Below are 14,479 nucleotides of genomic sequence, written 5' to 3' on the forward strand. Positions count from 1 at the left end.
GGAAACCAGGAGTCCATGAGTCGTTCACTATCAGAGGTGGAGAGGGTCAGTAACTTTAAATTCCTTGGCATTATCATTTCGGAGGATCTGCCCTGGAACCAGCACTTAGGTGCCACTACAAAAAAATGCATGGTAGCACCTCTACTTTCTCAGAAGTTGAGCATGTCATTTAAAACTTTGTCAAACTTCGATAGGTGCACTGTGAATAGTATCCTCACTGGTATGGAAATATCAATGCCCAGGAAAGGCTGATAGAAATTGTGGGTGCAGCCCAATCACAGACAATAGAAAATCTGCTGGAAATCCAAGCAACACACACAGAAAATGATGAAGGGTCTCAGCCTGAAGTGTCGACTCTACTCATTTTCCATAAATGCTGCCTGGCCTGCTGAGTTCCTCCAGCATTTTGTGTGTGTTGCTTGGATACAGCCCAGTCCATCACAGGGAAAGCACTTCCAACCCTTGAGCACATCTGCAGAGAGTGCTGCCACAAGGAAGCAGAGCCCAGCGACAAGGACCCCCACCATCCAGAACACGCTCTCTCTCGCTGCTGCCATCAGAAAGGGGTAAAGGAACCTTAAATCCTACACCACCAGGTCCAGGAACACCTTCAGACTCCTGAACCAACTCACCTCAACACTGAACTGATTCAACAACCTACAGACTCACTTCCAATGAGTCAATACCCCAGGTTTTTTATTTTATCTTATCGAGATACAGTGCGGAACAGGTTCTTCTGGCCTTTGAGCTGCGCCACCCAGCAATCCCCAATTTAATCCTAGCCTAATCACAGGACAATTTACAATGACCTATCAATGAACTTACTATCCAGTACGTCTTTGGACTGTGGGAGGAAACTGAAGCACCCGGAGGAAACCCATGCGGTCACAGGGAGTGGCAGGATTCTCAAAATTATTTATTTATTTATTGTATTTTCAGAGTTTATCTTATGTACATTGGTTGTTTGTTCATCTCTGTGTGCAGTTTTAAATGATTCTATTGTATTTCTTTGTATCTGCTGTGAATTCATGCAAGAAAATGAATCTCAGGGTTTTGATAATGAATGTACTTTTAAACGTTAGATTAGATTAGATTATGGGGACACGCAGTCCTCTTTTATTGTCATTTAGTAATGCATGCTTTAAGAAATAATACAATGTTTTTTCCAGAATGATATCACAGAAACACGTGACAAACCAAGACTGAAAAACTGACAAAAACCACATAATTATAACATATAGTTACATCAGTGCAAAGCAATACGGAAATTTGATAAGAACAGACCATGGGCAGGGTAAAATCTCAAAGTCTCTCGAAAGTCCCATCATCTCACGCAGACGGTAAGCCTCCAGCACTGCAAACTTCTTGATGCAGCATCCCAGAGGCATCCGACCACAGTCCGACTCCGAGTCTGTCCGAAAACTCCAAGCCTCCAACCAGCTCTCCAACACCGAGCACTGAGCACCATCTCTACCGAGCGTTTCAACCCCGACCCCGGCAACAGGCAATAGGCAAGGCCGAGGATTTGGGGCCTTCCCCTCCAGAGATTCTCGATCACGCGGTAACAGCGGCAGCGAAGCGGGCATTTCAGAAGTTTCTCCAGGTGTTCCTCCGTGCTTCTCACGTCTGTCTCCATCAAATCAGGATTGTGCACGGCATCCTACTTCACAGATACGATATTCATTCCGAACAGCCACGCGCGCTGTGTCGCATCGCCATCTTCTCCTCCCTCCATTGAACTTGAGCTTTGAAATAAAGTCACACCATTAGCCATTCTCCAGTCTACAACTATAAATCACTCAAAGTTGCAAAATTCTCTGCCAGGACCCTAGCAATCTCCTTCCTTGCTTCCCATAACATCCTAGGATATACATGTCAGACCTCAGGGATTTTAAAGGGAAGAATCCAAGAAGAAGGGGAAAGTTCTTCACTCAAAGGGTGGTCGTCATGGGAAAAAGTTGCCAGAGGAAGTGGTAGGGGCCGATACAATTACAAAGCAACATACACAAAATGCTGGAGGAACTCAGCAGCATCTTTGGAAATGAACGAAGAGTTGACGTTTCAGGCTGAGAAACTTCTTCAGGACTCATTAATACTTAGATATGGATGGAGTAGAGGAGGATATCGGCCTAAAAGGGGATTTGCATAGATAGACATTGTGGGGGGTGGTGGAGTGTGATGATTCTACAGGAAGTATCTTGTGTGGAACAGAAATGCCAGTTGTGTCAAAGCCCACACATTCAATAAGCACAGGAACCTCCCTCTGGTGCCCCTCCTCCTTCCCCTTCTTCCATGGTCCATCTCCTCTCCTATCAGAACCGTACCACCTCCCAGCTCTCACTTCACTCCCCCTCTCCCACCCACCCACCTACCCCCTCACCTATCACCAGCCAGCTTGTACTCCTTCCCTTCCCATCACCTTCTTAATCTAAATTAGTCAGGGTGTCAAAGGTCACAGGGAGAAGGCAAGAGAAATGGCTTGAGTGGGTTAATAAATCTGTCTAGTGGAACTGATCCTCACACTCAACAATTTCTCTTTCTCACTGTCCCCACTTTCTCCAAACCTAAGGTGTAGACATGGGCACCCATACAAGCCCCAGCTATGCCTGCCTTTCTCATTGGCCCAGTGGAATAGTCTATATTGAAAGCCTTCATTGGTAACACTCGCCAACCCGTTCTACACTACATTAACGACTGCACTGATGCTGCTTCCTGCACCCATTCTGAGCTCAACAACTTCATGAAAACTCATTTCCATAAATGCTGCCTGACCTGCTGAGTTCCTCCAGCATTTTGTGTGTGTTGCCTCACGCATTCTGTGTAATCCTGCATATCAGGTTCGAGTAGAGAGACCAACCCTGCTTCATTCAGGTGTGTGGAAGGTCATGTCAGGAGAAGCACCTGAGGGGGCAGCCAACCCCGGCAAGGTTGCAAGAGAACAAGCCTACTGAACAGCAAGATTCAAAAAACTTTATTGTCATTCTAACCATACATCAGCTCTGCAGGGCAGAATGAGACAGCGTTCCTCAGGGGCAGTGCAATCATAACATAACAAACACAACACTAAATAATAAACATAACAATAAATAGTAAAACACAACAGCCACATGTCAGTTAAAATCAGTTATAAGTGTCCAGTGCAAGTTAAAAGTGCCCAAAGCAGAGTCAGGTGGAGCAGCTATTTAGCAGTCTGACTGCCCGTGGGAGGAAGCTGTTTAGTAGCCTTGTGGTTTTAGTTTTGATGCTCCTGTAATGTTTGCCTGATGGCAGAAGAACAAACAGTTCATGGAGAGGATGTGAGGGGTCTTTAATGATGTACTGTGTCTTCTGGAGGCATCGACTCTGAAAGAGGTCTTGGACAGAAGGTAGGGAGACCCCAATAACCTTCTCTGCTCTCTTAACCACCCTCTGCAAGGCTCTTTTGTCAACAGCAAGCACCAAGCACCAAGCTGACAGATCTCAAAAACCAACAATCAGATCAGAGACAAAAACAGGAATGCTGGAATAACTCAGCCAGTCGAGCAGTATCTGCGTCAAGAAAGGTCAATCGATGTTTCCTTTCAGGTATCCTTCCTTAGAACAGACTAGGGCACTGCAGTCTCACAACTTATAGTCATGAACAATGGCAGCTCTTCTCCCTCGGGCTTGTGGATTCACAGTAGGTTGGTAAATTGGATCCAAAATGGTTTGGTAATAGAAGACAGAGGTAGTGGTAGGATAGAAGTTTCTTTTCTGACCAGCGGTCTGTGACCAGTGATGTTTACCATCAGATTTCTGAATGGTCCATAAATCCAGGAATATTACCTCACTATTTTTGCAATATTTAATTATTCTTTATGTTCTATAGACAATAAGCAGTCATAGAGCAGAATTAGGCCATCTGGCCCCTCGAGTCTACTCTGCCATTCAATCACGGCTCATTCTTTCTTTTAGATAGGTAGATAGATATACTTTATTAATCCCGAGGGAAATTTGGTTTCGTTACAGCCGCACCAACCAAGAATAGAGCTTAAATATATCAATACAAAACCACGAACAATCAAACAACAAAATGCAAACTATGCCAGATGGAAAATAAGTCCAGGACCAGTCTATTGGCTCAGGGTGTCTGACCCTCCACGGGAGGAGCTGCAAGTTCGATGGCCACAGGCAGAAACGACCTCCCGTACCGCCAAGTGTTGTATCTCGGTGGAATGTGGCCGAAGTCCAACAGTAAAAAGTTCAATATCCAGTCTGCAAACACGTTCCTCGATCGTAATATACCCCGGACTGCACCATCCGTTGTTAGCCAGAACAGTAAGCACCGAACTCCTTTACGCTTACTGCTCTCAGTGCACTTCCGGTCAGCCGGAACGGTATTACCCACCGCACTCCTCTTCTCCATAAGTCTCTGTTGTCTTGACCCCGTCCTTTTTCCTCGGCTTTGTGATCCCCCTCTGTGTGTTTTCCTCCGGATTTCAGCAGGGGTGTCCACCACTCTGTTCGCTAAGCCAGCCAGTCTTTGCTGGTCCGTGGAATACACAATGCGACCTTGCTTCTGTCCCACGTGTCGGGATGTAACCATTTCCAGCGCTAAAGGAAACCCAAATAAAACTCTCTCTACCAGCATGTTAGAGAGGGTGCAGCTTTGACGTGTTACCATGAGAAAAAAAATAAAAAAATAACGTAAATTAAAAAGTAAGAAGAAGAAAGTAAAAATAGATCGGAACGGCTGTACCAGGCTGCATTCACGACTGGCGCATGCGCGCAATAATATTCTCCTCCTCAACTCCAGTTCCCGGCCTTCTCCCCATAATCTTTGACACCATGTCCAATCAAGAACCTATTAATCTCTGCCTTAATTACACCCAATGACCTGGCCTCCACATCTGTATGTGGTAACAAATTCAACAAATTCACCAACCTTTGGCTAAAGAAATTTCTCCGTATCTCTGTTTTGAAAGGGCACCCCTCTATTCTGAGGCTGTGCCCTCTTGTCCTAGACTCTTCCACCATGGGAAACATCCTTTCCACATCTACTCAGTCTAGGTCTTTCAACATTCGAAAGGTTTCAATGAGATCCCCCCTCATCCTTCTGAATTCCAGTGAGTACAGACCCAAAACAATCAAATGCTCCTCATATGATAACCCTTTCATTCCTGGAATCATCCTTGCGAACCTCCTCTGGACCCTCTCCAATGCCAGCACATCTTTTCTAAGATGAGGGGCCCAAAACTGTTCACAATACTCGAGATGAGGCCTTATAAAGCCTCAGCATCTAGATCTCCTGAAATGAATGCTAACATTGCATTTGCCTTCCTCTAATTTTAACTTACATTGTTTTTTAATATATTGCACTGCACTGCTGCCACAAAACAACATATTTCACAACATACACCAGTGATATTAAACCTGATATCGATTCTGTTCCACAAAGATCAGTGCTGTGACCTCTGATATTTGTATCACATATTAATGATTTGGATGAAAATGTAAATTGTCTGACTGGTAACTTTGCAGACAACACAGAAATTAGTGAAGCTATGGTTAGTGAGTGAGGTTGTCAAAGGATACTGCATGATACAGACTAAAATGGATTTCAATTTTTTTTGTTCTAATTCTGTTTTCTTATAAAAACTGTGTTTATGTTTTCCTTGTAAACGCTAATTATATGACGCTATGCGCCTGTGATGATGCACAAGTAAGTTTTTCACTGTACTTGCACACATGACGATAATCTCGACTTTGATATGCATCAATGACAGATGCAGTTTAATCAAGAAAAGTGGGGGATGATGCATTTTGTAAAGTCAAAATCAAGACTAAAGTATACAGAAATAGAGGGAGCCATCAGAACATTAATGTATAGAGGCATCTTGGGGTGTTAATCCATAGCTCCCAGAAAGTGGCAAAACAATTAATAGTGTTCTACAGAAGGTATACAACATGTTGACTTCATCAGTCAGGACACTGAGTATAAAAGTTAGGGACTCACATTACAGCTACATAAAACTTTAGTTAGTTGAGTATTGTATGTAGTTCTGGTCATCTCACTGTAGGAAGGATGTGGAGGCATTAGAGTGCAGAAAAGGTTTATCGGGATGTTGCCATGATTGGAGAGTATTAGCTATAATGAGAGGTTGGACAAATTTGGATTGTCCTCTCTGGAACATCAAAAGCAGAGGGGCAAAGTGATAGAAGTATTATGAGAGGCACAGATAGGTTAGTCAGAACCAATTTCCAACAACGTAGGTTTAAAGGGATAGTCGGAATGTTTAGAAGAGATTTACAGAGGGGGTTTTTTGGTTTACACAGGGTGATAGATGCCTGTAATGCATTGCCAAGGAGGTACAGGAATCAAATACAAAAGCAATTTTTACAGGGCCTATAAAAGTATTTAACCACCCCCCCCCCCCCCAGAAGTTTTATGTTTTACAGCATTGAATCACAGTGGATTTAATTTAGCTTTTTTTTGATGCTGACCAACAGAAAGAGACTCTTTGCGTGAAAGTGAAAACAGATTTCTACAAAGTGATCTAAATTAATTACGTATAATACACATAATTGATTGCATAAGTATTCACCACCTTCAAATCAGTATTTAGTAGATGCACCTTTGGCAGCAATTACAGCCTTGAGTCTGTGTGGATAGGTCTCTATCAGCTTTGCACATCTGGACACTGCAATTTTTCCCCATTCTTTACAAAACTGCTCAAGCTCTGTCAGATTGCATGGGGATCGTGAATGAACAGCCCTTTTCAAGTCCAGCTACAAATTCTTATATTGGATTGAGGTCTGGACTCTGACTTAGCCACTGCAGGGCATTAACTTTGTTGTTTTTAAGCCATTCCTGTGTAGCTTTGGCTTTATGCTTGGGGTCTTTGTCTTGCTGGAAAACAAATCTTTTCCCAAGTCACAGTTCTCTTGCAGACTGCATCAGGTTTTCCTCCAGGATTTCCCTGTATTTTGCTGCATTAACTTGACCCTCTACCTTCACAAGCCTTCCAGAGCCTGCTGCAGTGAAGCATCCCCACAGGATGATGCAGCCACCACCATGCTTCATGGTAGGGATGGTGTGGTTTTGATGATGTGCAGTGTTTGGTTTATGCCAAACAACATTTAGACTGATGGCCGAAAAGCTCAATTTTGGTTTCATCAGACCATAAAAGCTTCTTCCAGCTGACTTCAGAGTCTTCCACATACCTTCTGGCAAACTCTAGACAAGATTTCATGTGAGTTTTTTTCAAAAGTGGCTTTCTTTTTTCCACTCTTCCATAAAGCTGTGACTGGTGAAGCATTCAGGCAACAGTTGTTGTACGTGCAGTCTCTACCATCTCAGCCACTGAAGCTTGTAACGCCTCCGGGTTGTCATAGGTCTCTTGGTGGCCTCCCTCACTAGTCCCCTTCTTGCACGGTCACACAGTTTTTGAGGACAGCCTGCTCCAGGCAGGTTTACAGCTGTGCCATATTCCTTCCATTTCTTGATGATTGACTTAACTGTACTACAAGGGGTACTCAGTGTCTTGGAAATCTTCTTGTATCCATCTCCTGACTTGTGCTTTCCAATAACCTTTACACTGAGTTGCTTGGAGTGTTCTTTCGTCTTCATGGTGTAGTTTTCGCCAGGATACTGACTGTTGGACCTTCCAGATACAGGTGTATTGTTACTACAATCAATTGAAACACCTTGACTACACACAGTGATCTCTAGTTAACTAATTATCTGACTTCTAAAACCAATTGGCTGCACCAGTGATGAATTGGTGAATACTTACGCAATCAATTATTTTGTGTTTTATATTCGTAATTAGTTTAGATCACTTTGTAGAGATCTGTTTTCACCTTGACACGAAAGAGTCTTTTTCTGTTGAGTAGTTTTGTAATGTCAAAAAAGCCAAGTTAAATCCACTGTGATTTAAAGTTGTACAACAATAAAACATGAAGACGTACGGCGGGGGGTGGGGGGTGTGGGTGAATACTTTTTAAAGGCACTGTAATAAGTACTTTGTGTGATGAGATGGAGATATGTCTCTACCAAAGGAGATGTAAGGAGCTCCTTCCTTCCACTAGCCTGCAAGTCATCCTTGGGCAAGGAGTAGCACCTGTTAAGACCCCAATCAGGGTCACGTGAAGCCATGGGAACAGGTGGTGGATGGTCGCGTGAGCAGCTGGTGTATATCACAAGTCCTGGTTTCACGACCACTGACGTCAGGTGACAATCTCTTAAGAGTATTGATAATGGCTGGGGTCACCCATCCTGTAAAGACACTGCCCAGAAGAAGGCAATAGCAAATCACTTCTGTAGGAAAATTTATCAGAAACAATCGTCGTCATGGAAAGACCATGATCGCCCATGTCATATGACATGGCACATAATGAACAAACAGGTAGAATAGACAGGGATATGAAGCTTGTACAGGTGGATGGGATTAATTTAAAGAAAGACTTGCTTTATTTGTCACATATAAGCTCTAAAACCTGGACCGCTCTACCTTCCTCTGCAACTGGATCCTTGACTTCCTCACCAGGAGACCACAGTCTGTGCAGATCAGAGATAGCATCTCCTCCTCACTGACAGCCAACACCTGCGCACCTCAGGGATGCGTGCCTAGCCCACTGCTCTACTCTCCCTACACCCACAATGGTTCAAAGTTCTAAGTAAATTTATTATCAAGGTACATATATGTCACCAGTTGCAACCCTGAGTTTCATTTTCTTGTGGGCATACTCAATTAACCTAATGGAATAATAACCATAATAGAATCAATGAAAGACTGTCCAACTAGGGAGTTCAACCAGTGTGCAAAAGACCACAAACTGGACAAATACAAAAGGAAAGAAATAATAATAATAATAAATAAGTTAGCAATAAATATCGAGAACATGAGACGAAGAGTTCTTGAAAGAGAGTCCATTGGTTGTGGGAACATTTCAATTATGTGGTAAGTGAAGTTGAATGAAATTATCGCCTGGTTCAAGAGTCTGATGGTTGAGGGGTGCTAACCGTTCCTGAGCCTGGTGGTGTGAGTCCTGAGGCTCCTGTACCTTCTTCCTGCTGGCAGCAGTGAGAAGAGAGCGTGTCCTGGGTGGTGGGGGTGTCTGATGACGGACACCACTTTCCTGCAATCACGTAAACGTGCTCAGTGATGGGAGGGCTTTGTCCATGATGGACTGGGCTCTACCCACTACTACCTGAAGGATGTCCTGTTCAAGGGTATTGATATTTCCATGTCAGTCTGCGATGCAGTCTGTCAATATACTCTCCACTACACATCTGTAGAAGTTTGTCAACGTTTTAGATGTCATGCCAATTCTTCTCAAAATCCCAAGGAAGTAGAGACGCTGCTATGCTTTCTTCACAATTGACAGGTCCTCCACGATAATAACACCTGGGAATTTAAAGTTGCTTGCTGTTTCCACCTCAGATCCTCCCAAGAGGACTGCCCAATGGACCTCTGGTTTCCATCTCCTGAAATCAATATTCAGCTCCTTGATCTTGCTGACACTGAGTGAGAGGTTGTTGTTGTGGTACCACTCAGCCAGATTTTCAATCTCCCTCCTATATAGCGATTCATCACCACCTTTGATTCGGCCTATGACGTGGTGTCGTCAACAAACTTGAGCTGTGCTTAACCACACAGTCATAAGCGTAAAGCAAGTAGAGCAGAGGTCTAAGCACATAACACTGTGGTGCACCTGTGCTGATGGAGATTGTGGAGGAGATGATGTTGCCAGTCTGAAATGACTGAGGTCTGCAAGTGAGGAAATCCAGGATCCAGTTGCACAAGGAGGTATTGAGGCCAAGGTCTTGGAGCTTATTGATTAGTTTTGAGGGCATGAAGGTATTGAATTTTGAACTGTAGTTGATAAAGAGCATCTGATGTATGCAGCTTTGCTGTCCAGATGTTCCAGGGTTAAGTGAAGAGCCAACAAGATGGCATCTGCTGTGAACCTGTTGCTCCAGTAGGCAAATTGGAGTGGATCAAAGTCACTTCTCAGGCAGGAGTTGATAACATCACCAACCTCTCAAAGCACTTCATCATTGTGGACGTAAGTGTTACTGGCTGATAGTCATCGAGGCAGGTCACCGTGTTCTTCTTGGGCACCGGTATGATTGAAGCCTACTTGCAGCAAGTGGCTATCACCAACTGCCAAAGTGAAAAATTAAAGATCTCAGCCAAATACCAACCAGTTGATCAGCACAGGTCTTTTGTACTTGGCCAGGCACAGCTCAAACAGCTATAAATTTGCTGATGGCACAGCTACTGTTGGGGGAATTTCAGAAATGTGATGAGGAGACGCACAGGAGTGAGACAGATCGGCAGGTTGAGCGGTATCACAGCAACAACCTTGCACTCAATACCAGTGAGACCAAGGAATTGATAGTGGACTTCAGGAAGGGGAAGTCAAGGGAGCACACGCCAGTCCTTTTCGAGGGATTAGAAGTGGAAAGAATGAGCAGTTTCAAGTTCCAGCGTGTCAACATCTCTGAAGATCTATCCTGGGGACGTATATTGGTGCAATTACAAAGAAAACACAGTAGCGGCTGTTTCCTTGGGCATTCGAGGAAAATTGTTATGTCACCAAAGACGCTGGCAAGTTTCTACAGATGTACCGTGGAGAGCATTCTAACTGGTTGCGTCACCGTCTGGTGTGGGAGGAGCCACTGCACTAGATCGTAAAAATGCTGCAGAGGATTGTATGTGGGAGGAAACCAGAGCACACAGAGGAGACCCACATGGTCACAGGAAAAACATACAGACCATGTCAGGAATTGAACCCTAGTCGGTGATCATTGAGACTGTGAAGCATTGCGCGAACCTCCACACGACCTTGCTGTCTGTAATTTAGATTATTATCAAGATTTCTGGAGAGCTGTTGGGAAATGAGGCTGTGCTGGGCCGTGCTGTTCCACGTGCTCCCTGTGACAGACATCACTCAGTAAATGCACTCCTTACACAGACCAAAGTTTCTGCTGTTATTACACTGAATGTACATACTTCAATGCCTTCCCCAGTACATTCTCCTAACGGGCCCTAAACCAAGCTGATGTGCTCAGACGGGCTTTCTGGTGCCTTTCCTGCCATAGATGGCAGAATATTCCATTTCTTTGCCAATGGGGATGTGTAAATATGTATATGCTGTTTGTATACTCTACTTAAAGCAAATACTTCTGTTTATTTTGTAATATGATAACTACATTGTGGGGTGCTTCATATTCCAATTCATGTGTAGTCTAGAGTTAACTTTGTGGGTAATTAAAGATGGTATGTCCTGGTGCCCTAATAAACAGGGATCATCACCCTCAGTATGAGAGAGAGAGGGGAGAGAGGGGAGGGGGAGGGAGGGGAGAGAGAGAGAGAGCGAGAGAGAGAGAGAGAGAGAGAGAGAGAGAGAGAGAGATTTCTTTTTGCTATTTCTGAAAGTTTGATTTTTGACACCCTTGTGGTGAAGAAAGCTTTTGGTATGCTGGCCTTTATAAATCAGAGCACTGAGTATAGGAGTTGGGATGTAATGTTGAAATTGTACAAGGCATTGGTGAGGTCAAATTTGGAGTATTGTGTACAGTTCTGGTCACCGAATTGTAGGAAAGATTTCAACAAAATAGAGAGAGTACAGAGAAGATTTACTAAAATGTTGCCTGGATTTCATCACCTAAGTTACAGAGAAAGGTTGAACAAGTTGGGTCTTTATTCTTTGGCGCATAGAAGGTTGAGGGGGGACTTGATGGAGGTGTTTAAAATTATGAGGGGGATAGATAGAGTTGATGTGGATAGGCTTTTTCCATTGAGAGTGGGGGAGATTCAAACAAGAGGACTTGAGTTGAGAGTTAAAGGGCAAAAGTTTATGGGTAACATCAGGGGGAACTTCTTTACTCAGAGAGTGGTGGCTGTGTGGAATGAGCTTCTAGTAGAAGTGGTTGAGGCAGGTTCGATGTTGTCATTTAAGGTTAAATTGGATAGCTATATGGACAAGAAAGGAATGGAGGGTTATGGGCTGAGTGCAGGTCGGTGGGACTAGGTGAGAGTAAGAGTTTGGCATGGACTAGAAGGGCCGAGATGGCCTGTTTCCGTGCTGTAATTGTTATATGGTTATATGGTACTAAAGAGCCAAGCGACTCCAGCCATCTTTTTCTTTGATCATAACCCACGATTCTAACATTCCCAATGCATAGAATTGAGGTCCTCAGTCACATGCAGAATGTGCCTTTTCCATTTTCATCGTCATGAACTATGAAGTCAGCTTAGACGTTACAATTTTTCGTAGAGGTTATGTCAACACCTCTCAGTCTTTTCCTTCAGCCCTTCCCATGGCAGACTTCAGCATCAAGTGTGTGTTTCAGGAGTCCAATGTTCAATGCAGTGTAAGCAGGGTCTCAGTGTTGTTTGGAACATGGTCTACATTCAGTACCAGGGTCATGTAATGGGTGGAAATTCACAACAACCAACATTGAGTTGGGGTTTCACTTTAAGAAGCTGATCAGACTTGATGATGTAATTAGATAGATAGATAGACATACTTTATTGATCCCAAGGGAAATTGGGTTTCGTTACAGCCGCACCAACCAAGAATAGAGCGTAAATATAGCAATACAAAAACCACAAACAATCAAACAACAATATGCAAACTATGCCAGATGGAAAATAAGTCCAGGACCAGTCTATTGGTTCAGGGTGTCTGACCTTCCACAGGAGGAGCTGCACGTTCGATGGCCAAAGGCAGGAACGACCTCCCGTGCCGCCAAGTGTCGTGTCACGGTGGAATGTGGCCGAAGTCCAACAGTAAAAAGTTCAATATCCGGTCTGCAAACACGTTCCTCGATCGTAATATACCCCGGACTGCACCATCTGTTGTTAGCCAGAACAGTAAGCACTCAACTCCTTTACGCTTACCGCTCTCAGTGCACTTCCGGTCAGCCGGAACAGTCTGGAAGCCATCCATGGAGAAGTTTTGATCAGGTATGTCTTCGTGCAGCCCTGTTCCAGTGAAACACATAACACTGCACTCCCGAAATGTTCTCTGACACCTGGCTAGCACTGTGAACTCGTCCATTTTATTACCCACCGAACTCCTCTTCTCCATAAGTCTCTGTTGTCTCAACCCGGTCCTCCTTCCTCGCCATTGTGATCCCCCTCTGCATCCTCTGTGTGTTTTAGGTAAAGGGTTTGTATTCTGGTTTTGAAGTTCAATAAAATGTGCTACAGTTTTTTCTTCAATATAAAACATTTCATTTTATTTGCAAAAACCTACATAGGTGACCCCAACGCTCCAGGACAATTCCAGAGTTATTGAACATGTCGGCCAAAGCAATCACTTTGAAATTGCTGGAATTTTGGGAGCAAAATGGCGATGCTCGGTTTGTACAAGCTGAAGCCCAAATCATAATGTGAGAAATCACCACTGACAGCACCAAATTCTACCACATGGTGGCATCGCTTGGAAACTCCACGGCTGCAAGAGTGGTGAGTCTTCTAGAACAGACGCCTGAACACAATAAATACCGATCGCTGAAAACTCCCCTTTTACAGACTTTGGAACTATCAGAGTCAGAACGTGCCAAACAGTTGCTCTGCTTGCCCGGTCTCGGTGATGCTAAGTCATTGGACCATATACCATCCCTCCTTGGTTTATTTTTAAAGAACTCTTCATGCTGCAAATGGCTAATCAAGTTCACATAGCCCTCACTAATGCACCCGTGAAGGACTATAGGCAGCTTGCTAGAACGGATGATGGTCTACACTCAGCCGGGTCTACTTCTCTTGCTACCTCAGTAAGCCCGGTCAGCAAGCCCCCAACATAAAGATGCCCACGGCTGTGAAACAGATGATGCCAGGCCTGTGTTTTTACCACGCTTGCTTTGGTACAAACACTAGGAAGTGCCGACCACCTTGCAGCTTCAACAGTGCCAGCGCATCGGGACATCAGAGGGCCGTGAACACCAGGGGTTCCAGCTGCCAGGGGCATCTACTGGTATAGACACCCTTTCAGGGTGACGCTTCTTGTGTGACACGCGCTCTCGAGTGAGTGTGCTGCCAGCATCGCCTACTGATGAGAAGGCAAAGAGCGAAGAAACCTTGCTGGAGGCTGCCAAAGGTAGCGGGATCCAGACCTACGGGACACAGTACGTGACGGTATCTGCTTCAGTGGGTGATGTTACACACGGGACTTCGTCCTGGCTGAATTGGATAGACCTGTGCTCGGCGCAGATTTCCTGTCTGCCCAAGGACTGTTAATCGATCTTAAGGACTGCCAGCTTATGGGTGTCAAGGACTGGGGATCATTACCCTACTCCCCCAGTAAGTTCCCTGCAACGACTCTGTCAAGCACATGCACCACCGCATGTGAGTTTACTCTACTGCTGGGTGGACTCCCAGACCTCACCAGCCCAGATTCTCCTCTACAGTCACGAAACGTGGGGTTGAGCATCACATTTCCACAGCTGGCCCATCAGTCCATGCCCACACACGTAGTCTGGACCCAGAAAAGCCGGCGACTGCAG

The sequence above is a fragment of the Mobula birostris genome, chromosome 3 (assembly GCF_030028105.1).
Source record: "Mobula birostris isolate sMobBir1 chromosome 3, sMobBir1.hap1, whole genome shotgun sequence".
In the NCBI taxonomy this organism is placed as follows: domain Eukaryota; kingdom Metazoa; phylum Chordata; class Chondrichthyes; order Myliobatiformes; family Myliobatidae; genus Mobula; species Mobula birostris.